Here is a 19,936-nt window from a genome sequence, read left to right on the forward strand (position 1 = left end):
GGTACGCCCGATCTCGTCTGATCTCGGAAGCTAAGCAGGGTCGGGCCTGGTTAGTACTTGGATGGGAGACCGCCTGGGAATACCAGGTGCTGTAAGCATTTTGTCCACGAGGGTGTGCCCCTGCACTATTTCATCAGCAACACTGCCTTGTAGTAAGCATTTAATGATGAATTGACTAAATGCAGCTTCCTGCCTTTTTAATAGGATCAAATTTCCTTGTGTTTTCAATTAGCATCTGCCTTGTATTTATAAGACAAACAAGAATATTGTTGCTGAATGCAGCTTGTGTGTGCTTTGTGCTCCTTTGCCCTGTTCAAATGATGAAAGGAAATAAAGTTTGTATTTTATCCAACTACCTGTGCTAAAAAGTGATGGGAACAGTGTTTGTAATTTCTTCTACTTTTTCAGTGACACAAAGTTCAAGCTGCTTATCTAATTGGTGAAAATGCAATGTCTGTTTATCACACTCACTTTGACTATATATGTTGTAGCAAGAGATTGTTTCTCGCTTACGGCCATACCAGCCTGGGTACGCCCGATCTCGTCTGATCTCGGAAGCTAAGCAGGGTCGGGCCTGGTTAGTACTTGGATGGGAGACCGCCTGGGAATACCAGGTGCTGTAAGCATTTTGTCCACGAGGGTGTGCCCCTGCACTATTTCATCAGCAACACTGCCTTGTAGTAAGCATTTAATGATGAATTTACTAAATGCAGCTTCCTGCCTTTTTAATAGGATCAAATTTCCTTGTGTTTTCAATTAGCATCTGCCTTGTATTTATAAGACAAACAAGAATATTGTTGCTGAATGCAGCTTGTGTGTGCTTTGTGCTCCTTTGCCCTGTTCAAATGATGAAAGGAAATAAAGTTTGTATTTTATCCAACTACCTGTGGTAAAAAGTGATGGGAACAGTGTTTGTAATTTCTTCTACTTTTTCAGTGACACAAAGTTCAAGCTGCTTATCTAATTGGTGAAAATGCAATGTCTGTTTATCACACTCACTTTGACTATATATGTTGTAGCAAGAGATTGTTTCTCGCTTACGGCCATACCAGCCTGGGTACGCCTGATCTCGTCTGATCTCGGAAGCTAAGCAGGGTCGGGCCTGGTTAGTACTTGGATGGGAGACCGCCTGGGAATACCAGGTGCTGTAAGCATTTTGTCCACGAGGGTGTGCTCTTGCACTATTTCATCAGCAACACTGCCTTGTATTAAGCATTTAATGATGAATTGACTAAATGTCTGTTTTATCAGACTCACTTTGACTATATATGTTGTAGCAAGAGATTGTTTCTCGCTTACGGCCATACCAGCCTGGGTACGCCCGATCTCGTCTGATCTCGGAAGCTAAGCAGGGTCGGGCCTGGTTAGTACTTGGATGGGAGACCGCCTGGGAATACCAGGTGCTGTAAGCATTTTGTCCACGAGGGTGTGCCCCTGCACTATTTCATCAGCAACACTGCCTTGTAGTAAGCATTTAATGATGAATTGACTAAATGCAGCTTCCTGCCTTTTTAATAGGATCAAATTTCCTTGTGTTTTCAATTAGCATCTGCCTTGTATTTATAAGACAAACAAGAATATTGTTGCTGAATGCAGCTTGTGTGTGCTTTGTGCTCCTTTGCCCTGTTCAAATGATGAAAGGAAATAAAGTTTGTATTTTATCCAACTACCTGTGCTAAAAAGTGATGGGAACAGTGTTTGTAATTTCTTCTACTTTTTCAGTGACACAAAGTTCAAGCTGCTTATCTAATTGGTGAAAATGCAATGTCTGTTTATCACACTCACTTTGACTATATATGTTGTAGCAAGAGATTGTTTCTCGCTTACGCCCATACCAGCCTGGGTACGCCCGATCTCGTCTGATCTCGGAAGCTAAGCAGGGTCGGGCCTGGTTAGTACTTGGATGGGAGACCGCCTGGGAATACCAGGTGCTGTAAGCATTTTGTCCACGAGGGTGTGCCCCTGCACTATTTCATCAGCAACACTGCCTTGTAGTAAGCATTTAATGATGAATTGACTAAATGCAGCTTCCTGCCTTTTTAATAGGATCAAATTTCCTTGTGTTTTCAATTAGCATCTGCCTTGTATTTATAAGACAAACAAGAATATTGTTGCTGAATGCAGCTTGTGTGTGCTTTGTGCTCCTTTGCCCTGTTCAAATGATGAAAGGAAATAAAGTTTGTATTTTATCCAACTACCTGTGCTAAAAAGTGATGGGAACAGTGTTTGTAATTTCTTCTACTTTTTCAGTGACACAAAGTTCAAGCTGCTTATCTAATTGGTGAAAATGCAATGTCTGTTTATCACACTCACTTTGACTATATATGTTGTAGCAAGAGATTGTTTCTCGCTTACGGCCATACCAGCCTGGGTACGCCCGATCTCGTCTGATCTCGGAAGCTAAGCAGGGTCGGGCCTGGTTAGTACTTGGATGGGAGACCGCCTGGGAATACCAGGTGCTGTAAGCATTTTGTCCACGAGGGTGTGCCCCTGCACTATTTCATCAGCAACACTGCCTTGTAGTAAGCATTTAATGATGAATTGACTAAATGCAGCTTCCTGCCTTTTTAATAGGATCAAATTTCCTTGTGTTTTCAATTAGCATCTGCCTTGTATTTATAAGACAAACAAGAATATTGTTGCTGAATGCAGCTTGTGTGTGCTTTGTGCTCCTTTGCCCTGTTCAAATGATGAAAGGAAATAAAGTTTGTATTTTATCCAACTACCTGTGCTAAAAAGTGATGGGAACAGTGTTTGTAATTTCTTCTACTTTTTCAGTGACACAAAGTTCAAGCTGCTTATCTAATTGGTGAAAATGCAATGTCTGTTTATCACACTCACTTTGACTATATATGTTGTAGCAAGAGATTGTTTCTCGCTTACGGCCATACCAGCCTGGGTACGCCCGATCTCGTCTGATCTCGGAAGCTAAGCAGGGTCGGGCCTGGTTAGTACTTGGATGGGAGACCGCCTGGGAATACCAGGTGCTGTAAGCATTTTGTCCACGAGGGTGTGCCCCTGCACTATTTCATCAGCAACACTGCCTTGTAGTAAGCATTTAATGATGAATTGACTAAATGCAGCTTCCTGCCTTTTTAATAGGATCAAATTTCCTTGTGTTTTCAATTAGCATCTGCCTTGTATTTATAAGACAAACAAGAATATTGTTGCTGAATGCAGCTTGTGTGTGCTTTGTGCTCCTTTGCCCTGTTCAAATGATGAAAGGAAATAAAGTTTGTATTTTATCCAACTACCTGTGCTAAAAAGTGATGGGAACAGTGTTTGTAATTTCTTCTACTTTTTCAGTGACACAAAGTTCAAGCTGCTTATCTAATTGGTGAAAATGCAATGTCTGTTTATCACACTCACTTTGACTATATATGTTGTAGCAAGAGATTGTTTCTCGCTTACGGCCATACCAGCCTGGGTACGCCCGATCTCGTCTGATCTCGGAAGCTAAGCAGGGTCGGGCCTGGTTAGTACTTGGATGGGAGACCGCCTGGGAATACCAGGTGCTCTAAGCATTTTGTCCACGAGGGTGTGCTCTTGCACTATTTCATCAGCAACACTGCCTTGTATTAAGCATTTAATGATGAATTGACTAAATGTCTGTTTTATCAGACTCACTTTGACTATATATGTTGTAGCAAGAGATTGTTTCTCGCTTACGGCCATACCAGCCTGGGTACGCCCGATCTCGTCTGATCTCGGAAGCTAAGCAGGGTCGGGCCTGGTTAGTACTTGGATGGGAGACCGCCTGGGAATACCAGGTGCTGTAAGCATTTTGTCCACGAGGGTGTGCCCCTGCACTATTTCATCAGCAACACTGCCTTGTAGTAAGCATTTAATGATGAATTGACTAAATGCAGCTTCCTGCCTTTTTAATAGGATCAAATTTCCTTGTGTTTTCAATTAGCATCTGCCTTGTATTTATAAGACAAACAAGAATATTGTTGCTGAATGCAGCTTGTGTGTGCTTTGTGCTCCTTTGCCCTGTTCAAATGATGAAAGGAAATAAAGTTTGTATTTTATCCAACTACCTGTGCTAAAAAGTGATGGGAACAGTGTTTGTAATTTCTTCTACTTTTTCAGTGACACAAAGTTCAAGCTGCTTATCTAATTGGTGAAAATGCAATGTCTGTTTATCACACTCACTTTGACTATATATGTTGTAGCAAGAGATTGTTTCTCGCTTACGGCCATACCAGCCTGGGTACGCCCGATCTCGTCTGATCTCGGAAGCTAAGCAGGGTCGGGCCTGGTTAGTACTTGGATGGGAGACCGCCTGGGAATACCAGGTGCTGTAAGCATTTTGTCCACGAGGGTGTGCTCTTGCACTATTTCATCAGCAACACTGCCTTGTATTAAGCATTTAATGATGAATTGACTAAATGTCTGTTTTATCAGACTCACTTTGACTATATATGTTGTAGCAAGAGATTGTTTCTCGCTTACGGCCATACCAGCCTGGGTACGCCCGATCTCGTCTGATCTCGGAAGCTAAGCAGGGTCGGGCCTGGTTAGTACTTGGATGGGAGACCGCCTGGGAATACCAGGTGCTGTAAGCATTTTGTCCACGAGGGTGTGCCCCTGCACTATTTCATCAGCAACACTGCCTTGTAGTAAGCATTTAATGATGAATTGACTAAATGCAGCTTCCTGCCTTTTTAATAGGATCAAATTTCCTTGTGTTTTCAATTAGCATCTGCCTTGTATTTATAAGACAAACAAGAATATTGTTGCTGAATGCAGCTTGTGTGTGCTTTGTGCTCCTTTGCCCTGTTCAAATGATGAAAGGAAATAAAGTTTGTATTTTATCCAACTACCTGTGCTAAAAAGTGATGGGAACAGTGTTTGTAATTTCTTCTACTTTTTCAGTGACACAAAGTTCAAGCTGCTTATCTAATTGGTGAAAATGCAATGTCTGTTTATCACACTCACTTTGACTATATATGTTGTAGCAAGAGATTGTTTCTCGCTTACGGCCATACCAGCCTGGGTACGCCCGATCTCGTCTGATCTCGGAAGCTAAGCAGGGTCGGGCCTGGTTAGTACTTGGATGGGAGACCGCCTGGGAATACCAGGTGCTCTTAGCATTTTGTCCACGAGGGTGTGCTCTTGCACTATTTCATCAGCAACACTGCCTTGTATTAAGCATTTAATGATGAATTGACTAAATGTCTGTTTTATCAGACTCACTTTGACTATATATGTTGTAGCAAGAGATTGTTTCTCGCTTACGGCCATACCAGCCTGGGTACGCCCGATCTCGTCTGATCTCGGAAGCTAAGCAGGGTCGGGCCTGGTTAGTACTTGGATGGGAGACCGCCTGGGAATACCAGGTGCTGTAAGCATTTTGTCCACGAGGGTGTGCCCCTGCACTATTTCATCAGCAACACTGCCTTGTAGTAAGCATTTAATGATGAATTGACTAAATGCAGCTTCCTGCCTTTTTAATAGGATCAAATTTCCTTGTGTTTTCAATTAGCATCTGCCTTGTATTTATAAGACAAACAAGAATATTGTTGCTGAATGCAGCTTGTGTGTGCTTTGTGCTCCTTTGCCCTGTTCAAATGATGAAAGGAAATAAAGTTTGTATTTTATCCAACTACCTGTGCTAAAAAGTGATGGGAACAGTGTTTGTAATTTCTTCTACTTTTTCAGTGACACAAAGTTCAAGCTGCTTATCTAATTGGTGAAAATGCAATGTCTGTTTATCACACTCACTTTGACTATATATGTTGTAGCAAGAGATCGTTTCTCGCTTACGGCCATACCAGCCTGGGTACGCCCGATCTCGTCTGATCTCGGAAGCTAAGCAGGGTCGGGCCTGGTTAGTACTTGGATGGGAGACCGCCTGGGAATACCAGGTGCTGTAAGCATTTTGTCCACGAGGGTGTGCTCTTGCACTATTTCATCAGCAACACTGCCTTGTATTAAGCATTTAATGATGAATTGACTAAATGTCTGTTTTATCAGACTCACTTTGACTATATATGTTGTAGCAAGAGATTGTTTCTCGCTTACGGCCATACCAGCCTGGGTACGCCCGATCTCGTCTGATCTCGGAAGCTAAGCAGGGTCGGGCCTGGTTAGTACTTGGATGGGAGACCGCCTGGGAATACCAGGTGCTGTAAGCATTTTGTCCACGAGGGTGTGCCCCTGCACTATTTCATCAGCAACACTGCCTTGTAGTAAGCATTTAATGATGAATTGACTAAATGCAGCTTCCTGCCTTTTTAATAGGATCAAATTTCCTTGTGTTTTCAATTAGCATCTGCCTTGTATTTATAAGACAAACAAGAATATTGTTGCTGAATGCAGCTTGTGTGTGCTTTGTGCTCCTTTGCCCTGTTCAAATGATGAAAGGAAATAAAGTTTGTATTTTATCCAACTACCTGTGCTAAAAAGTGATGGGAACAGTGTTTGTAATTTCTTCTACTTTTTCAGTGACACAAAGTTCAAGCTGCTTATCTAATTGGTGAAAATGCAATGTCTGTTTATCACACTCACTTTGACTATATATGTTGTAGCAAGAGATTGTTTCTCGCTTACGGCCATACCAGCCTGGGTACGCCCGATCTCGTCTGATCTCGGAAGCTAAGCAGGGTCGGGCCTGGTTAGTACTTGGATGGGAGACCGCCTGGGAATACCAGGTGCTGTAAGCATTTTGTCCACGAGGGTGTGCTCTTGCACTATTTCATCAGCAACACTGCCTTGTATTAAGCATTTAATGATGAATTGACTAAATGTCTGTTTTATCAGACTCACTTTGACTATATATGTTGTAGCAAGAGATTGTTTCTCGCTTACGGCCATACCAGCCTGGGTACGCCCGATCTCGTCTGATCTCGGAAGCTAAGCAGGGTCGGGCCTGGTTAGTACTTGGATGGGAGACCGCCTGGGAATACCAGGTGCTGTAAGCATTTTGTCCACGAGGGTGTGCCCCTGCACTATTTCATCAGCAACACTGCCTTGTAGTAAGCATTTAATGATGAATTGACTAAATGCAGCTTCCTGCCTTTTTAATAGGATCAAATTTCCTTGTGTTTTCAATTAGCATCTGCCTTGTATTTATAAGACAAACAAGAATATTGTTGCTGAATGCAGCTTGTGTGTGCTTTGTGCTCCTTTGCCCTGTTCAAATGATGAAAGGAAATAAAGTTTGTATTTTATCCAACTACCTGTGCTAAAAAGTGATGGGAACAGTGTTTGTAATTTCTTCTACTTTTTCAGTGACACAAAGTTCAAGCTGCTTATCTAATTGGTGAAAATGCAATGTCTGTTTATCACACTCACTTTGACTATATATGTTGTAGCAAGAGATTGTTTCTCGCTTACGGCCATACCAGCCTGGGTACGCCCGATCTCGTCTGATCTCGGAAGCTAAGCAGGGTCGGGCCTGGTTAGTACTTGGATGGGAGACCGCCTGGGAATACCAGGTGCTCTAAGCATTTTGTCCACGAGGGTGTGCTCTTGCACTATTTCATCAGCAACACTGCCTTGTATTAAGCATTTAATGATGAATTGACTAAATGTCTGTTTTATCAGACTCACTTTGACTATATATGTTGTAGCAAGAGATTGTTTCTCGCTTACGGCCATACCAGCCTGGGTACGCCCGATCTCGTCTGATCTCGGAAGCTAAGCAGGGTCGGGCCTGGTTAGTACTTGGATGGGAGACCGCCTGGGAATACCAGGTGCTGTAAGCATTTTGTCCACGAGGGTGTGCCCCTGCACTATTTCATCAGCAACACTGCCTTGTAGTAAGCATTTAATGATGAATTGACTAAATGCAGCTTCCTGCCTTTTTAATAGGATCAAATTTCCTTGTGTTTTCAATTAGCATCTGCCTTGTATTTATAAGACAAACAAGAATATTGTTGCTGAATGCAGCTTGTGTGTGCTTTGTGCTCCTTTGCCCTGTTCAAATGATGAAAGGAAATAAAGTTTGTATTTTATCCAACTACCTGTGCTAAAAAGTGATGGGAACAGTGTTTGTAATTTCTTCTACTTTTTCAGTGACACAAAGTTCAAGCTGCTTATCTAATTGGTGAAAATGCAATGTCTGTTTATCACACTCACTTTGACTATATATGTTGTAGCAAGAGATCGTTTCTCGCTTACGGCCATACCAGCCTGGGTACGCCCGATCTCGTCTGATCTCGGAAGCTAAGCAGGGTCGGGCCTGGTTAGTACTTGGATGGGAGACCGCCTGGGAATACCAGGTGCTGTAAGCATTTTGTCCACGAGGGTGTGCTCTTGCACTATTTCATCAGCAACACTGCCTTGTATTAAGCATTTAATGATGAATTGACTAAATGTCTGTTTTATCAGACTCACTTTGACTATATATGTTGTAGCAAGAGATTGTTTCTCGCTTACGGCCATACCAGCCTGGGTACGCCCGATCTCGTCTGATCTCGGAAGCTAAGCAGGGTCGGGCCTGGTTAGTACTTGGATGGGAGACCGCCTGGGAATACCAGGTGCTGTAAGCATTTTGTCCACGAGGGTGTGCCCCTGCACTATTTCATCAGCAACACTGCCTTGTAGTAAGCATTTAATGATGAATTGACTAAATGCAGCTTCCTGCCTTTTTAATAGGATCAAATTTCCTTGTGTTTTCAATTAGCATCTGCCTTGTATTTATAAGACAAACAAGAATATTGTTGCTGAATGCAGCTTGTGTGTGCTTTGTGCTCCTTTGCCCTGTTCAAATGATGAAAGGAAATAAAGTTTGTATTTTATCCAACTACCTGTGCTAAAAAGTGATGGGAACAGTGTTTGTAATTTCTTCTACTTTTTCAGTGACACAAAGTTCAAGCTGCTTATCTAATTGGTGAAAATGCAATGTCTGTTTATCACACTCACTTTGACTATATATGTTGTAGCAAGAGATTGTTTCTCGCTTACGGCCATACCAGCCTGGGTACGCCCGATCTCGTCTGATCTCGGAAGCTAAGCAGGGTCGGGCCTGGTTAGTACTTGGATGGGAGACCGCCTGGGAATACCAGGTGCTGTAAGCATTTTGTCCACGAGGGTGTGCCCCTGCACTATTTCATCAGCAACACTGCCTTGTAGTAAGCATTTAATGATGAATTGACTAAATGCAGCTTCCTGCCTTTTTAATAGGATCAAATTTCCTTGTGTTTTCAATTAGCATCTGCCTTGTATTTATAAGACAAACAAGAATATTGTTGCTGAATGCAGCTTGTGTGTGCTTTGTGCTCCTTTGCCCTGTTCAAATGATGAAAGGAAATAAAGTTTGTATTTTATCCAACTACCTGTGGTAAAAAGTGATGGGAACAGTGTTTGTAATTTCTTCTACTTTTTCAGTGACACAAAGTTCAAGCTGCTTATCTAATTGGTGAAAATGCAATGTCTGTTTATCACACTCACTTTGACTATATATGTTGTAGCAAGAGATTGTTTCTCGCTTACGGCCATACCAGCCTGGGTACGCCTGATCTCGTCTGATCTCGGAAGCTAAGCAGGGTCGGGCCTGGTTAGTACTTGGATGGGAGACCGCCTGGGAATACCAGGTGCTGTAAGCATTTTGTCCACGAGGGTGTGCTCTTGCACTATTTCATCAGCAACACTGCCTTGTATTAAGCATTTAATGATGAATTGACTAAATGTCTGTTTTATCAGACTCACTTTGACTATATATGTTGTAGCAAGAGATTGTTTCTCGCTTACGGCCATACCAGCCTGGGTACGCCCGATCTCGTCTGATCTCGGAAGCTAAGCAGGGTCGGGCCTGGTTAGTACTTGGATGGGAGACCGCCTGGGAATACCAGGTGCTGTAAGCATTTTGTCCACGAGGGTGTGCCCCTGCACTATTTCATCAGCAACACTGCCTTGTAGTAAGCATTTAATGATGAATTGACTAAATGCAGCTTCCTGCCTTTTTAATAGGATCAAATTTCCTTGTGTTTTCAATTAGCATCTGCCTTGTATTTATAAGACAAACAAGAATATTGTTGCTGAATGCAGCTTGTGTGTGCTTTGTGCTCCTTTGCCCTGTTCAAATGATGAAAGGAAATAAAGTTTGTATTTTATCCAACTACCTGTGCTAAAAAGTGATGGGAACAGTGTTTGTAATTTCTTCTACTTTTTCAGTGACACAAAGTTCAAGCTGCTTATCTAATTGGTGAAAATGCAATGTCTGTTTATCACACTCACTTTGACTATATATGTTGTAGCAAGAGATTGTTTCTCGCTTACGGCCATACCAGCCTGGGTACGCCCGATCTCGTCTGATCTCGGAAGCTAAGCAGGGTCGGGCCTGGTTAGTACTTGGATGGGAGACCGCCTGGGAATACCAGGTGCTGTAAGCATTTTGTCCACGAGGGTGTGCCCCTGCACTATTTCATCAGCAACACTGCCTTGTAGTAAGCATTTAATGATGAATTGACTAAATGCAGCTTCCTGCCTTTTTAATAGGATCAAATTTCCTTGTGTTTTCAATTAGCATCTGCCTTGTATTTATAAGACAAACAAGAATATTGTTGCTGAATGCAGCTTGTGTGTGCTTTGTGCTCCTTTGCCCTGTTCAAATGATGAAAGGAAATAAAGTTTGTATTTTATCCAACTACCTGTGGTAAAAAGTGATGGGAACAGTGTTTGTAATTTCTTCTACTTTTTCAGTGACACAAAGTTCAAGCTGCTTATCTAATTGGTGAAAATGCAATGTCTGTTTATCACACTCACTTTGACTATATATGTTGTAGCAAGAGATTGTTTCTCGCTTACGGCCATACCAGCCTGGGTACGCCTGATCTCGTCTGATCTCGGAAGCTAAGCAGGGTCGGGCCTGGTTAGTACTTGGATGGGAGACCGCCTGGGAATACCAGGTGCTGTAAGCATTTTGTCCACGAGGGTGTGCTCTTGCACTATTTCATCAGCAACACTGCCTTGTATTAAGCATTTAATGATGAATTGACTAAATGTCTGTTTTATCAGACTCACTTTGACTATATATGTTGTAGCAAGAGATTGTTTCTCGCTTACGGCCATACCAGCCTGGGTACGCCCGATCTCGTCTGATCTCGGAAGCTAAGCAGGGTCGGGCCTGGTTAGTACTTGGATGGGAGACCGCCTGGGAATACCAGGTGCTGTAAGCATTTTGTCCACGAGGGTGTGCCCCTGCACTATTTCATCAGCAACACTGCCTTGTAGTAAGCATTTAATGATGAATTGACTAAATGCAGCTTCCTGCCTTTTTAATAGGATCAAATTTCCTTGTGTTTTCAATTAGCATCTGCCTTGTATTTATAAGACAAACAAGAATATTGTTGCTGAATGCAGCTTGTGTGTGCTTTGTGCTCCTTTGCCCTGTTCAAATGATGAAAGGAAATAAAGTTTGTATTTTATCCAACTACCTGTGCTAAAAAGTGATGGGAACAGTGTTTGTAATTTCTTCTACTTTTTCAGTGACACAAAGTTCAAGCTGCTTATCTAATTGGTGAAAATGCAATGTCTGTTTATCACACTCACTTTGACTATATATGTTGTAGCAAGAGATTGTTTCTCGCTTACGGCCATACCAGCCTGGGTACGCCCGATCTCGTCTGATCTCGGAAGCTAAGCAGGGTCGGGCCTGGTTAGTACTTGGATGGGAGACCGCCTGGGAATACCAGGTGCTGTAAGCATTTTGTCCACGAGGGTGTGCCCCTGCACTATTTCATCAGCAACACTGCCTTGTAGTAAGCATTTAATGATGAATTGACTAAATGCAGCTTCCTGCCTTTTTAATAGGATCAAATTTCCTTGTGTTTTCAATTAGCATCTGCCTTGTATTTATAAGACAAACAAGAATATTGTTGCTGAATGCAGCTTGTGTGTGCTTTGTGCTCCTTTGCCCTGTTCAAATGATGAAAGGAAATAAAGTTTGTATTTTATCCAACTACCTGTGCTAAAAAGTGATGGGAACAGTGTTTGTAATTTCTTCTACTTTTTCAGTGACACAAAGTTCAAGCTGCTTATCTAATTGGTGAAAATGCAATGTCTGTTTATCACACTCACTTTGACTATATATGTTGTAGCAAGAGATTGTTTCTCGCTTACGGCCATACCAGCCTGGGTACGCCTGATCTCGTCTGATCTCGGAAGCTAAGCAGGGTCGGGCCTGGTTAGTACTTGGATGGGAGACCGCCTGGGAATACCAGGTGCTGTAAGCATTTTGTCCACGAGGGTGTGCTCTTGCACTATTTCATCAGCAACACTGCCTTGTATTAAGCATTTAATGATGAATTGACTAAATGTCTGTTTTATCAGACTCACTTTGACTATATATGTTGTAGCAAGAGATTGTTTCTCGCTTACGGCCATACCAGCCTGGGTACGCCCGATCTCGTCTGATCTCGGAAGCTAAGCAGGGTCGGGCCTGGTTAGTACTTGGATGGGAGACCGCCTGGGAATACCAGGTGCTGTAAGCATTTTGTCCACGAGGGTGTGCCCCTGCACTATTTCATCAGCAACACTGCCTTGTAGTAAGCATTTAATGATGAATTGACTAAATGCAGCTTCCTGCCTTTTTAATAGGATCAAATTTCCTTGTGTTTTCAATTAGCATCTGCCTTGTATTTATAAGACAAACAAGAATATTGTTGCTGAATGCAGCTTGTGTGTGCTTTGTGCTCCTTTGCCCTGTTCAAATGATGAAAGGAAATAAAGTTTGTATTTTATCCAACTACCTGTGCTAAAAAGTGATGGGAACAGTGTTTGTAATTTCTTCTACTTTTTCAGTGACACAAAGTTCAAGCTGCTTATCTAATTGGTGAAAATGCAATGTCTGTTTATCACACTCACTTTGACTATATATGTTGTAGCAAGAGATTGTTTCTCGCTTACGGCCATACCAGCCTGGGTACGCCCGATCTCGTCTGATCTCGGAAGCTAAGCAGGGTCGGGCCTGGTTAGTACTTGGATGGGAGACCGCCTGGGAATACCAGGTGCTGTAAGCATTTTGTCCACGAGGGTGTGCCCCTGCACTATTTCATCAGCAACACTGCCTTGTAGTAAGCATTTAATGATGAATTGACTAAATGCAGCTTCCTGCCTTTTTAATAGGATCAAATTTCCTTGTGTTTTCAATTAGCATCTGCCTTGTATTTATAAGACAAACAAGAATATTGTTGCTGAATGCAGCTTGTGTGTGCTTTGTGCTCCTTTGCCCTGTTCAAATGATGAAAGGAAATAAAGTTTGTATTTTATCCAACTACCTGTGCTAAAAAGTGATGGGAACAGTGTTTGTAATTTCTTCTACTTTTTCAGTGACACAAAGTTCAAGCTGCTTATCTAATTGGTGAAAATGCAATGTCTGTTTATCACACTCACTTTGACTATATATGTTGTAGCAAGAGATTGTTTCTCGCTTACGGCCATACCAGCCTGGGTACGCCCGATCTCGTCTGATCTCGGAAGCTAAGCAGGGTCGGGCCTGGTTAGTACTTGGATGGGAGACCGCCTGGGAATACCAGGTGCTGTAAGCATTTTGTCCACGAGGGTGTGCCCCTGCACTATTTCATCAGCAACACTGCCTTGTAGTAAGCATTTAATGATGAATTTACTAAATGCAGCTTCCTGCCTTTTTAATAGGATCAAATTTCCTTGTGTTTTCAATTAGCATCTGCCTTGTATTTATAAGACAAACAAGAATATTGTTGCTGAATGCAGCTTGTGTGTGCTTTGTGCTCCTTTGCCCTGTTCAAATGATGAAAGGAAATAAAGTTTGTATTTTATCCAACTACCTGTGGTAAAAAGTGATGGGAACAGTGTTTGTAATTTCTTCTACTTTTTCAGTGACACAAAGTTCAAGCTGCTTATCTAATTGGTGAAAATGCAATGTCTGTTTATCACACTCACTTTGACTATATATGTTGTAGCAAGAGATTGTTTCTCGCTTACGGCCATACCAGCCTGGGTACGCCTGATCTCGTCTGATCTCGGAAGCTAAGCAGGGTCGGGCCTGGTTAGTACTTGGATGGGAGACCGCCTGGGAATACCAGGTGCTGTAAGCATTTTGTCCACGAGGGTGTGCTCTTGCACTATTTCATCAGCAACACTGCCTTGTATTAAGCATTTAATGATGAATTGACTAAATGTCTGTTTTATCAGACTCACTTTGACTATATATGTTGTAGCAAGAGATTGTTTCTCGCTTACGGCCATACCAGCCTGGGTACGCCCGATCTCGTCTGATCTCGGAAGCTAAGCAGGGTCGGGCCTGGTTAGTACTTGGATGGGAGACCGCCTGGGAATACCAGGTGCTGTAAGCATTTTGTCCACGAGGGTGTGCCCCTGCACTATTTCATCAGCAACACTGCCTTGTAGTAAGCATTTAATGATGAATTGACTAAATGCAGCTTCCTGCCTTTTTAATAGGATCAAATTTCCTTGTGTTTTCAATTAGCATCTGCCTTGTATTTATAAGACAAACAAGAATATTGTTGCTGAATGCAGCTTGTGTGTGCTTTGTGCTCCTTTGCCCTGTTCAAATGATGAAAGGAAATAAAGTTTGTATTTTATCCAACTACCTGTGCTAAAAAGTGATGGGAACAGTGTTTGTAATTTCTTCTACTTTTTCAGTGACACAAAGTTCAAGCTGCTTATCTAATTGGTGAAAATGCAATGTCTGTTTATCACACTCACTTTGACTATATATGTTGTAGCAAGAGATTGTTTCTCGCTTACGGCCATACCAGCCTGGGTACGCCCGATCTCGTCTGATCTCGGAAGCTAAGCAGGGTCGGGCCTGGTTAGTACTTGGATGGGAGACCGCCTGGGAATACCAGGTGCTGTAAGCATTTTGTCCACGAGGGTGTGCCCCTGCACTATTTCATCAGCAACACTGCCTTGTAGTAAGCATTTAATGATGAATTGACTAAATGCAGCTTCCTGCCTTTTTAATAGGATCAAATTTCCTTGTGTTTTCAATTAGCATCTGCCTTGTATTTATAAGACAAACAAGAATATTGTTGCTGAATGCAGCTTGTGTGTGCTTTGTGCTCCTTTGCCCTGTTCAAATGATGAAAGGAAATAAAGTTTGTATTTTATCCAACTACCTGTGCTAAAAAGTGATGGGAACAGTGTTTGTAATTTCTTCTACTTTTTCAGTGACACAAAGTTCAAGCTGCTTATCTAATTGGTGAAAATGCAATGTCTGTTTATCACACTCACTTTGACTATATATGTTGTAGCAAGAGATTGTTTCTCGCTTACGGCCATACCAGCCTGGGTACGCCCGATCTCGTCTGATCTCGGAAGCTAAGCAGGGTCGGGCCTGGTTAGTACTTGGATGGGAGACCGCCTGGGAATACCAGGTGCTGTAAGCATTTTGTCCACGAGGGTGTGCCCCTGCACTATTTCATCAGCAACACTGCCTTGTAGTAAGCATTTAATGATGAATTGACTAAATGCAGCTTCCTGCCTTTTTAATAGGATCAAATTTCCTTGTGTTTTCAATTAGCATCTGCCTTGTATTTATAAGACAAACAAGAATATTGTTGCTGAATGCAGCTTGTGTGTGCTTTGTGCTCCTTTGCCCTGTTCAAATGATGAAAGGAAATAAAGTTTGTATTTTATCCAACTACCTGTGCTAAAAAGTGATGGGAACAGTGTTTGTAATTTCTTCTACTTTTTCAGTGACACAAAGTTCAAGCTGCTTATCTAATTGGTGAAAATGCAATGTCTGTTTATCACACTCACTTTGACTATATATGTTGTAGCAAGAGATTGTTTCTCGCTTACGGCCATACCAGCCTGGGTACGCCCGATCTCGTCTGATCTCGGAAGCTAAGCAGGGTCGGGCCTGGTTAGTACTTGGATGGGAGACCGCCTGGGAATACCAGGTGCTGTAAGCATTTTGTCCACGAGGGTGTGCCCCTGCACTATTTCATCAGCAACACTGCCTTGTAGTAAGCATTTAATGATGAATTGACTAAATGCAGCTTCCTGCCTTTTTAATAGGATCAAATTTCCTTGTGTTTTCAATTAGCATCTGCCTTGTATTTATAAGACAAACAAGAATATTGTTGCTGAATGCAGCTTGTGTGTGCTTTGTGCTCCTTTGCCCTGTTCAAATGATGAAAGGAAATAAAGTTTGTATTTTATCCAACTACCTGTGCTAAAAAGTGATGGGAACAGTGTTTGTAATTTCTTCTACTTTTTCAGTGACACAAAGTTCAAGCTGCTTATCTAATTGGTGAAAATGCAATGTCTGTTTATCACACTCACTTTGACTATATATGTTGTAGCAAGAGATTGTTTCTCGCTTACGGCCATACCAGCCTGGGTACGCCCGATCTCGTCTGATCTCGGAAGCTAAGCAGGGTCGGGCCTGGTTAGTACTTGGATGGGAGACCGCCTGGGAATACCAGGTGCTGTAAGCATTTTGTCCACGAGGGTGTGCTCTTGCACTATTTCATCAGCAACACTGCCTTGTATTAAGCATTTAATGATGAATTGACTAAATGTCTGTTTTATCAGACTCACTTTGACTATATATGTTGTAGCAAGAGATTGTTTCTCGCTTACGGCCATACCAGCCTGGGTACGCCCGATCTCGTCTGATCTCGGAAGCTAAGCAGGGTCGGGCCTGGTTAGTACTTGGATGGGAGACCGCCTGGGAATACCAGGTGCTGTAAGCATTTTGTCCACGAGGGTGTGCCCCTGCACTATTTCATCAGCAACACTGCCTTGTAGTAAGCATTTAATGATGAATTGACTAAATGCAGCTTCCTGCCTTTTTAATAGGATCAAATTTCCTTGTGTTTTCAATTAGCATCTGCCTTGTATTTATAAGACAAACAAGAATATTGTTGCTGAATGCAGCTTGTGTGTGCTTTGTGCTCCTTTGCCCTGTTCAAATGATGAAAGGAAATAAAGTTTGTATTTTATCCAACTACCTGTGCTAAAAAGTGATGGGAACAGTGTTTGTAATTTCTTCTACTTTTTCAGTGACACAAAGTTCAAGCTGCTTATCTAATTGGTGAAAATGCAATGTCTGTTTATCACACTCACTTTGACTATATATGTTGTAGCAAGAGATTGTTTCTCGCTTACGGCCATACCAGCCTGGGTACGCCCGATCTCGTCTGATCTCGGAAGCTAAGCAGGGTCGGGCCTGGTTAGTACTTGGATGGGAGACCGCCTGGGAATACCAGGTGCTGTAAGCATTTTGTCCACGAGGGTGTGCTCTTGCACTATTTCATCAGCAACACTGCCTTGTATTAAGCATTTAATGATGAATTGACTAAATGTCTGTTTTATCAGACTCACTTTGACTATATATGTTGTAGCAAGAGATTGTTTCTCGCTTACGGCCATACCAGCCTGGGTACGCCCGATCTCGTCTGATCTCGGAAGCTAAGCAGGGTCGGGCCTGGTTAGTACTTGGATGGGAGACCGCCTGGGAATACCAGGTGCTGTAAGCATTTTGTCCACGAGGGTGTGCCCCTGCACTATTTCATCAGCAACACTGCCTTGTAGTAAGCATTTAATGATGAATTGACTAAATGCAGCTTCCTGCCTTTTTAATAGGATCAAATTTCCTTGTGTTTTCAATTAGCATCTGCCTTGTATTTATAAGACAAACAAGAATATTGTTGCTGAATGCAGCTTGTGTGTGCTTTGTGCTCCTTTGCCCTGTTCAAATGATGAAAGGAAATAAAGTTTGTATTTTATCCAACTACCTGTGCTAAAAAGTGATGGGAACAGTGTTTGTAATTTCTTCTACTTTTTCAGTGACACAAAGTTCAAGCTGCTTATCTAATTGGTGAAAATGCAATGTCTGTTTATCACACTCACTTTGACTATATATGTTGTAGCAAGAGATTGTTTCTCGCTTACGGCCATACCAGCCTGGGTACGCCCGATCTCGTCTGATCTCGGAAGCTAAGCAGGGTCGGGCCTGGTTAGTACTTGGATGGGAGACCGCCTGGGAATACCAGGTGCTCTAAGCATTTTGTCCACGAGGGTGTGCTCTTGCACTATTTCATCAGCAACACTGCCTTGTATTAAGCATTTAATGATGAATTGACTAAATGTCTGTTTTATCAGACTCACTTTGACTATATATGTTGTAGCAAGAGATTGTTTCTCGCTTACGGCCATACCAGCCTGGGTACGCCCGATCTCGTCTGATCTCGGAAGCTAAGCAGGGTCGGGCCTGGTTAGTACTTGGATGGGAGACCGCCTGGGAATACCAGGTGCTGTAAGCATTTTGTCCACGAGGGTGTGCCCCTGCACTATTTCATCAGCAACACTGCCTTGTAGTAAGCATTTAATGATGAATTGACTAAATGCAGCTTCCTGCCTTTTTAATAGGATCAAATTTCCTTGTGTTTTCAATTAGCATCTGCCTTGTATTTATAAGACAAACAAGAATATTGTTGCTGAATGCAGCTTGTGTGTGCTTTGTGCTCCTTTGCCCTGTTCAAATGATGAAAGGAAATAAAGTTTGTATTTTATCCAACTACCTGTGCTAAAAAGTGATGGGAACAGTGTTTGTAATTTCTTCTACTTTTTCAGTGACACAAAGTTCAAGCTGCTTATCTAATTGGTGAAAATGCAATGTCTGTTTATCACACTCACTTTGACTATATATGTTGTAGCAAGAGATCGTTTCTCGCTTACGGCCATACCAGCCTGGGTACGCCCGATCTCGTCTGATCTCGGAAGCTAAGCAGGGTCGGGCCTGGTTAGTACTTGGATGGGAGACCGCCTGGGAATACCAGGTGCTGTAAGCATTTTGTCCACGAGGGTGTGCTCTTGCACTATTTCATCAGCAACACTGCCTTGTATTAAGCATTTAATGATGAATTGACTAAATGTCTGTTTTATCAGACTCACTTTGACTATATATGTTGTAGCAAGAGATTGTTTCTCGCTTACGGCCATACCAGCCTGGGTACGCCCGATCTCGTCTGATCTCGGAAGCTAAGCAGGGTCGGGCCTGGTTAGTACTTGGATGGGAGACCGCCTGGGAATACCAGGTGCTGTAAGCATTTTGTCCACGAGGGTGTGCCCCTGCACTATTTCATCAGCAACACTGCCTTGTAGTAAGCATTTAATGATGAATTGACTAAATGCAGCTTCCTGCCTTTTTAATAGGATCAAATTTCCTTGTGTTTTCAATTAGCATCTGCCTTGTATTTATAAGACAAACAAGAATATTGTTGCTGAATGCAGCTTGTGTGTGCTTTGTGCTCCTTTGCCCTGTTCAAATGATGAAAGGAAATAAAGTTTGTATTTTATCCAACTACCTGTGCTAAAAAGTGATGGGAACAGTGTTTGTAATTTCTTCTACTTTTTCAGTGACACAAAGTTCAAGCTGCTTATCTAATTGGTGAAAATGCAATGTCTGTTTATCACACTCACTTTGACTATATATGTTGTAGCAAGAGATTGTTTCTCGCTTACGGCCATACCAGCCTGGGTACGCCCGATCTCGTCTGATCTCGGAAGCTAAGCAGGGTCGGGCCTGGTTAGTACTTGGATGGGAGACCGCCTGGGAATACCAGGTGCTCTAAGCATTTTGTCCACGAGGGTGTGCTCTTGCACTATTTCATCAGCAACACTGCCTTGTATTAAGCATTTAATGATGAATTGACTAAATGTCTGTTTTATCAGACTCACTTTGACTATATATGTTGTAGCAAGAGATTGTTTCTCGCTTACGGCCATACCAGCCTGGGTACGCCCGATCTCGTCTGATCTCGGAAGCTAAGCAGGGTCGGGCCTGGTTAGTACTTGGATGGGAGACCGCCTGGGAATACCAGGTGCTGTAAGCATTTTGTCCACGAGGGTGTGCCCCTGCACTATTTCATCAGCAACACTGCCTTGTAGTAAGCATTTAATGATGAATTGACTAAATGCAGCTTCCTGCCTTTTTAATAGGATCAAATTTCCTTGTGTTTTCAATTAGCATCTG

General features: G+C 42.5%; 47 non-coding genes across 47 annotated transcripts in view; all 47 read left to right on the forward strand.

Annotated features, from left to right (window-relative positions):
• Positions 1–98, forward strand: part of LOC145855091 (5S ribosomal RNA) — a 119-nt gene extending 21 nt beyond the window's left edge. Inside the window, exon 1 of the ribosomal RNA XR_014375978.1 lies at positions 1–98. This exon is cut by the window's left edge and continues 21 nt beyond it. This is a non-coding gene — a ribosomal RNA (5S ribosomal RNA).
• Positions 99–507: 409 nt separating this feature from the next.
• On the forward strand, positions 508–626 carry LOC145855092 (5S ribosomal RNA). The gene has a single exon (XR_014375979.1). It is a non-coding gene; the product is annotated as a 5S ribosomal RNA (ribosomal RNA).
• Positions 627–1,035: 409 nt separating this feature from the next.
• Positions 1,036–1,154, forward strand: LOC145882858 (5S ribosomal RNA). Its single transcript, XR_014394428.1, has one exon. It is a non-coding gene; the product is annotated as a 5S ribosomal RNA (ribosomal RNA).
• Positions 1,155–1,293: 139 nt separating this feature from the next.
• LOC145855093 (5S ribosomal RNA) lies at positions 1,294–1,412 on the forward strand. The gene has a single exon (XR_014375980.1). It is a non-coding gene; the product is annotated as a 5S ribosomal RNA (ribosomal RNA).
• Positions 1,413–1,821: 409 nt separating this feature from the next.
• Positions 1,822–1,940, forward strand: LOC145885785 (5S ribosomal RNA). The gene has a single exon (XR_014397369.1). It is a non-coding gene; the product is annotated as a 5S ribosomal RNA (ribosomal RNA).
• Positions 1,941–2,349: 409 nt separating this feature from the next.
• LOC145855094 (5S ribosomal RNA) lies at positions 2,350–2,468 on the forward strand. The gene has a single exon (XR_014375981.1). It is a non-coding gene; the product is annotated as a 5S ribosomal RNA (ribosomal RNA).
• Positions 2,469–2,877: 409 nt separating this feature from the next.
• LOC145855095 (5S ribosomal RNA) lies at positions 2,878–2,996 on the forward strand. Its single transcript, XR_014375982.1, has one exon. It is a non-coding gene; the product is annotated as a 5S ribosomal RNA (ribosomal RNA).
• Positions 2,997–3,405: 409 nt separating this feature from the next.
• On the forward strand, positions 3,406–3,524 carry LOC145886614 (5S ribosomal RNA). Its single transcript, XR_014398199.1, has one exon. It is a non-coding gene; the product is annotated as a 5S ribosomal RNA (ribosomal RNA).
• A 139-nt stretch (positions 3,525–3,663) lies between these two features.
• On the forward strand, positions 3,664–3,782 carry LOC145855096 (5S ribosomal RNA). The gene has a single exon (XR_014375983.1). It is a non-coding gene; the product is annotated as a 5S ribosomal RNA (ribosomal RNA).
• Positions 3,783–4,191: 409 nt separating this feature from the next.
• On the forward strand, positions 4,192–4,310 carry LOC145855097 (5S ribosomal RNA). Its single transcript, XR_014375984.1, has one exon. It is a non-coding gene; the product is annotated as a 5S ribosomal RNA (ribosomal RNA).
• A 139-nt stretch (positions 4,311–4,449) lies between these two features.
• On the forward strand, positions 4,450–4,568 carry LOC145855098 (5S ribosomal RNA). The gene has a single exon (XR_014375985.1). It is a non-coding gene; the product is annotated as a 5S ribosomal RNA (ribosomal RNA).
• Positions 4,569–4,977: 409 nt separating this feature from the next.
• LOC145851395 (5S ribosomal RNA) lies at positions 4,978–5,096 on the forward strand. Its single transcript, XR_014373246.1, has one exon. It is a non-coding gene; the product is annotated as a 5S ribosomal RNA (ribosomal RNA).
• A 139-nt stretch (positions 5,097–5,235) lies between these two features.
• Positions 5,236–5,354, forward strand: LOC145855099 (5S ribosomal RNA). Its single transcript, XR_014375986.1, has one exon. It is a non-coding gene; the product is annotated as a 5S ribosomal RNA (ribosomal RNA).
• A 409-nt stretch (positions 5,355–5,763) lies between these two features.
• On the forward strand, positions 5,764–5,882 carry LOC145855100 (5S ribosomal RNA). Its single transcript, XR_014375987.1, has one exon. It is a non-coding gene; the product is annotated as a 5S ribosomal RNA (ribosomal RNA).
• A 139-nt stretch (positions 5,883–6,021) lies between these two features.
• On the forward strand, positions 6,022–6,140 carry LOC145855102 (5S ribosomal RNA). The gene has a single exon (XR_014375989.1). It is a non-coding gene; the product is annotated as a 5S ribosomal RNA (ribosomal RNA).
• A 409-nt stretch (positions 6,141–6,549) lies between these two features.
• Positions 6,550–6,668, forward strand: LOC145855103 (5S ribosomal RNA). The gene has a single exon (XR_014375990.1). It is a non-coding gene; the product is annotated as a 5S ribosomal RNA (ribosomal RNA).
• A 139-nt stretch (positions 6,669–6,807) lies between these two features.
• Positions 6,808–6,926, forward strand: LOC145855104 (5S ribosomal RNA). The gene has a single exon (XR_014375991.1). It is a non-coding gene; the product is annotated as a 5S ribosomal RNA (ribosomal RNA).
• A 409-nt stretch (positions 6,927–7,335) lies between these two features.
• Positions 7,336–7,454, forward strand: LOC145886615 (5S ribosomal RNA). Its single transcript, XR_014398200.1, has one exon. It is a non-coding gene; the product is annotated as a 5S ribosomal RNA (ribosomal RNA).
• A 139-nt stretch (positions 7,455–7,593) lies between these two features.
• Positions 7,594–7,712, forward strand: LOC145855105 (5S ribosomal RNA). Its single transcript, XR_014375992.1, has one exon. It is a non-coding gene; the product is annotated as a 5S ribosomal RNA (ribosomal RNA).
• A 409-nt stretch (positions 7,713–8,121) lies between these two features.
• Positions 8,122–8,240, forward strand: LOC145855106 (5S ribosomal RNA). Its single transcript, XR_014375993.1, has one exon. It is a non-coding gene; the product is annotated as a 5S ribosomal RNA (ribosomal RNA).
• A 139-nt stretch (positions 8,241–8,379) lies between these two features.
• On the forward strand, positions 8,380–8,498 carry LOC145855107 (5S ribosomal RNA). The gene has a single exon (XR_014375994.1). It is a non-coding gene; the product is annotated as a 5S ribosomal RNA (ribosomal RNA).
• A 409-nt stretch (positions 8,499–8,907) lies between these two features.
• Positions 8,908–9,026, forward strand: LOC145855108 (5S ribosomal RNA). The gene has a single exon (XR_014375995.1). It is a non-coding gene; the product is annotated as a 5S ribosomal RNA (ribosomal RNA).
• Positions 9,027–9,435: 409 nt separating this feature from the next.
• LOC145882859 (5S ribosomal RNA) lies at positions 9,436–9,554 on the forward strand. The gene has a single exon (XR_014394429.1). It is a non-coding gene; the product is annotated as a 5S ribosomal RNA (ribosomal RNA).
• Positions 9,555–9,693: 139 nt separating this feature from the next.
• Positions 9,694–9,812, forward strand: LOC145855109 (5S ribosomal RNA). The gene has a single exon (XR_014375996.1). It is a non-coding gene; the product is annotated as a 5S ribosomal RNA (ribosomal RNA).
• Positions 9,813–10,221: 409 nt separating this feature from the next.
• Positions 10,222–10,340, forward strand: LOC145855110 (5S ribosomal RNA). The gene has a single exon (XR_014375997.1). It is a non-coding gene; the product is annotated as a 5S ribosomal RNA (ribosomal RNA).
• Positions 10,341–10,749: 409 nt separating this feature from the next.
• Positions 10,750–10,868, forward strand: LOC145882860 (5S ribosomal RNA). The gene has a single exon (XR_014394430.1). It is a non-coding gene; the product is annotated as a 5S ribosomal RNA (ribosomal RNA).
• A 139-nt stretch (positions 10,869–11,007) lies between these two features.
• Positions 11,008–11,126, forward strand: LOC145855111 (5S ribosomal RNA). Its single transcript, XR_014375998.1, has one exon. It is a non-coding gene; the product is annotated as a 5S ribosomal RNA (ribosomal RNA).
• A 409-nt stretch (positions 11,127–11,535) lies between these two features.
• On the forward strand, positions 11,536–11,654 carry LOC145855112 (5S ribosomal RNA). The gene has a single exon (XR_014375999.1). It is a non-coding gene; the product is annotated as a 5S ribosomal RNA (ribosomal RNA).
• Positions 11,655–12,063: 409 nt separating this feature from the next.
• On the forward strand, positions 12,064–12,182 carry LOC145882861 (5S ribosomal RNA). Its single transcript, XR_014394431.1, has one exon. It is a non-coding gene; the product is annotated as a 5S ribosomal RNA (ribosomal RNA).
• Positions 12,183–12,321: 139 nt separating this feature from the next.
• On the forward strand, positions 12,322–12,440 carry LOC145855113 (5S ribosomal RNA). Its single transcript, XR_014376000.1, has one exon. It is a non-coding gene; the product is annotated as a 5S ribosomal RNA (ribosomal RNA).
• Positions 12,441–12,849: 409 nt separating this feature from the next.
• Positions 12,850–12,968, forward strand: LOC145855114 (5S ribosomal RNA). Its single transcript, XR_014376001.1, has one exon. It is a non-coding gene; the product is annotated as a 5S ribosomal RNA (ribosomal RNA).
• A 409-nt stretch (positions 12,969–13,377) lies between these two features.
• Positions 13,378–13,496, forward strand: LOC145855115 (5S ribosomal RNA). Its single transcript, XR_014376002.1, has one exon. It is a non-coding gene; the product is annotated as a 5S ribosomal RNA (ribosomal RNA).
• A 409-nt stretch (positions 13,497–13,905) lies between these two features.
• Positions 13,906–14,024, forward strand: LOC145882862 (5S ribosomal RNA). The gene has a single exon (XR_014394432.1). It is a non-coding gene; the product is annotated as a 5S ribosomal RNA (ribosomal RNA).
• A 139-nt stretch (positions 14,025–14,163) lies between these two features.
• On the forward strand, positions 14,164–14,282 carry LOC145855116 (5S ribosomal RNA). The gene has a single exon (XR_014376003.1). It is a non-coding gene; the product is annotated as a 5S ribosomal RNA (ribosomal RNA).
• A 409-nt stretch (positions 14,283–14,691) lies between these two features.
• On the forward strand, positions 14,692–14,810 carry LOC145855117 (5S ribosomal RNA). The gene has a single exon (XR_014376004.1). It is a non-coding gene; the product is annotated as a 5S ribosomal RNA (ribosomal RNA).
• A 409-nt stretch (positions 14,811–15,219) lies between these two features.
• LOC145855118 (5S ribosomal RNA) lies at positions 15,220–15,338 on the forward strand. Its single transcript, XR_014376005.1, has one exon. It is a non-coding gene; the product is annotated as a 5S ribosomal RNA (ribosomal RNA).
• A 409-nt stretch (positions 15,339–15,747) lies between these two features.
• Positions 15,748–15,866, forward strand: LOC145855119 (5S ribosomal RNA). The gene has a single exon (XR_014376006.1). It is a non-coding gene; the product is annotated as a 5S ribosomal RNA (ribosomal RNA).
• Positions 15,867–16,275: 409 nt separating this feature from the next.
• LOC145855120 (5S ribosomal RNA) lies at positions 16,276–16,394 on the forward strand. Its single transcript, XR_014376007.1, has one exon. It is a non-coding gene; the product is annotated as a 5S ribosomal RNA (ribosomal RNA).
• A 139-nt stretch (positions 16,395–16,533) lies between these two features.
• On the forward strand, positions 16,534–16,652 carry LOC145855121 (5S ribosomal RNA). The gene has a single exon (XR_014376008.1). It is a non-coding gene; the product is annotated as a 5S ribosomal RNA (ribosomal RNA).
• Positions 16,653–17,061: 409 nt separating this feature from the next.
• On the forward strand, positions 17,062–17,180 carry LOC145855123 (5S ribosomal RNA). Its single transcript, XR_014376010.1, has one exon. It is a non-coding gene; the product is annotated as a 5S ribosomal RNA (ribosomal RNA).
• A 139-nt stretch (positions 17,181–17,319) lies between these two features.
• On the forward strand, positions 17,320–17,438 carry LOC145855124 (5S ribosomal RNA). Its single transcript, XR_014376011.1, has one exon. It is a non-coding gene; the product is annotated as a 5S ribosomal RNA (ribosomal RNA).
• Positions 17,439–17,847: 409 nt separating this feature from the next.
• On the forward strand, positions 17,848–17,966 carry LOC145886616 (5S ribosomal RNA). Its single transcript, XR_014398201.1, has one exon. It is a non-coding gene; the product is annotated as a 5S ribosomal RNA (ribosomal RNA).
• A 139-nt stretch (positions 17,967–18,105) lies between these two features.
• LOC145855125 (5S ribosomal RNA) lies at positions 18,106–18,224 on the forward strand. The gene has a single exon (XR_014376012.1). It is a non-coding gene; the product is annotated as a 5S ribosomal RNA (ribosomal RNA).
• Positions 18,225–18,633: 409 nt separating this feature from the next.
• On the forward strand, positions 18,634–18,752 carry LOC145855126 (5S ribosomal RNA). The gene has a single exon (XR_014376013.1). It is a non-coding gene; the product is annotated as a 5S ribosomal RNA (ribosomal RNA).
• A 139-nt stretch (positions 18,753–18,891) lies between these two features.
• On the forward strand, positions 18,892–19,010 carry LOC145855127 (5S ribosomal RNA). The gene has a single exon (XR_014376014.1). It is a non-coding gene; the product is annotated as a 5S ribosomal RNA (ribosomal RNA).
• Positions 19,011–19,419: 409 nt separating this feature from the next.
• On the forward strand, positions 19,420–19,538 carry LOC145886617 (5S ribosomal RNA). The gene has a single exon (XR_014398202.1). It is a non-coding gene; the product is annotated as a 5S ribosomal RNA (ribosomal RNA).
• Positions 19,539–19,677: 139 nt separating this feature from the next.
• LOC145855128 (5S ribosomal RNA) lies at positions 19,678–19,796 on the forward strand. Its single transcript, XR_014376015.1, has one exon. It is a non-coding gene; the product is annotated as a 5S ribosomal RNA (ribosomal RNA).
• Positions 19,797–19,936: the final 140 nt, after the last annotated feature.

The sequence above is a fragment of the Salmo salar genome, chromosome 08, assembly GCF_965601325.2.
Source record: "Salmo salar chromosome 08, fSalSal1, whole genome shotgun sequence".
NCBI classification, from domain to species: domain Eukaryota; kingdom Metazoa; phylum Chordata; class Actinopteri; order Salmoniformes; family Salmonidae; genus Salmo; species Salmo salar.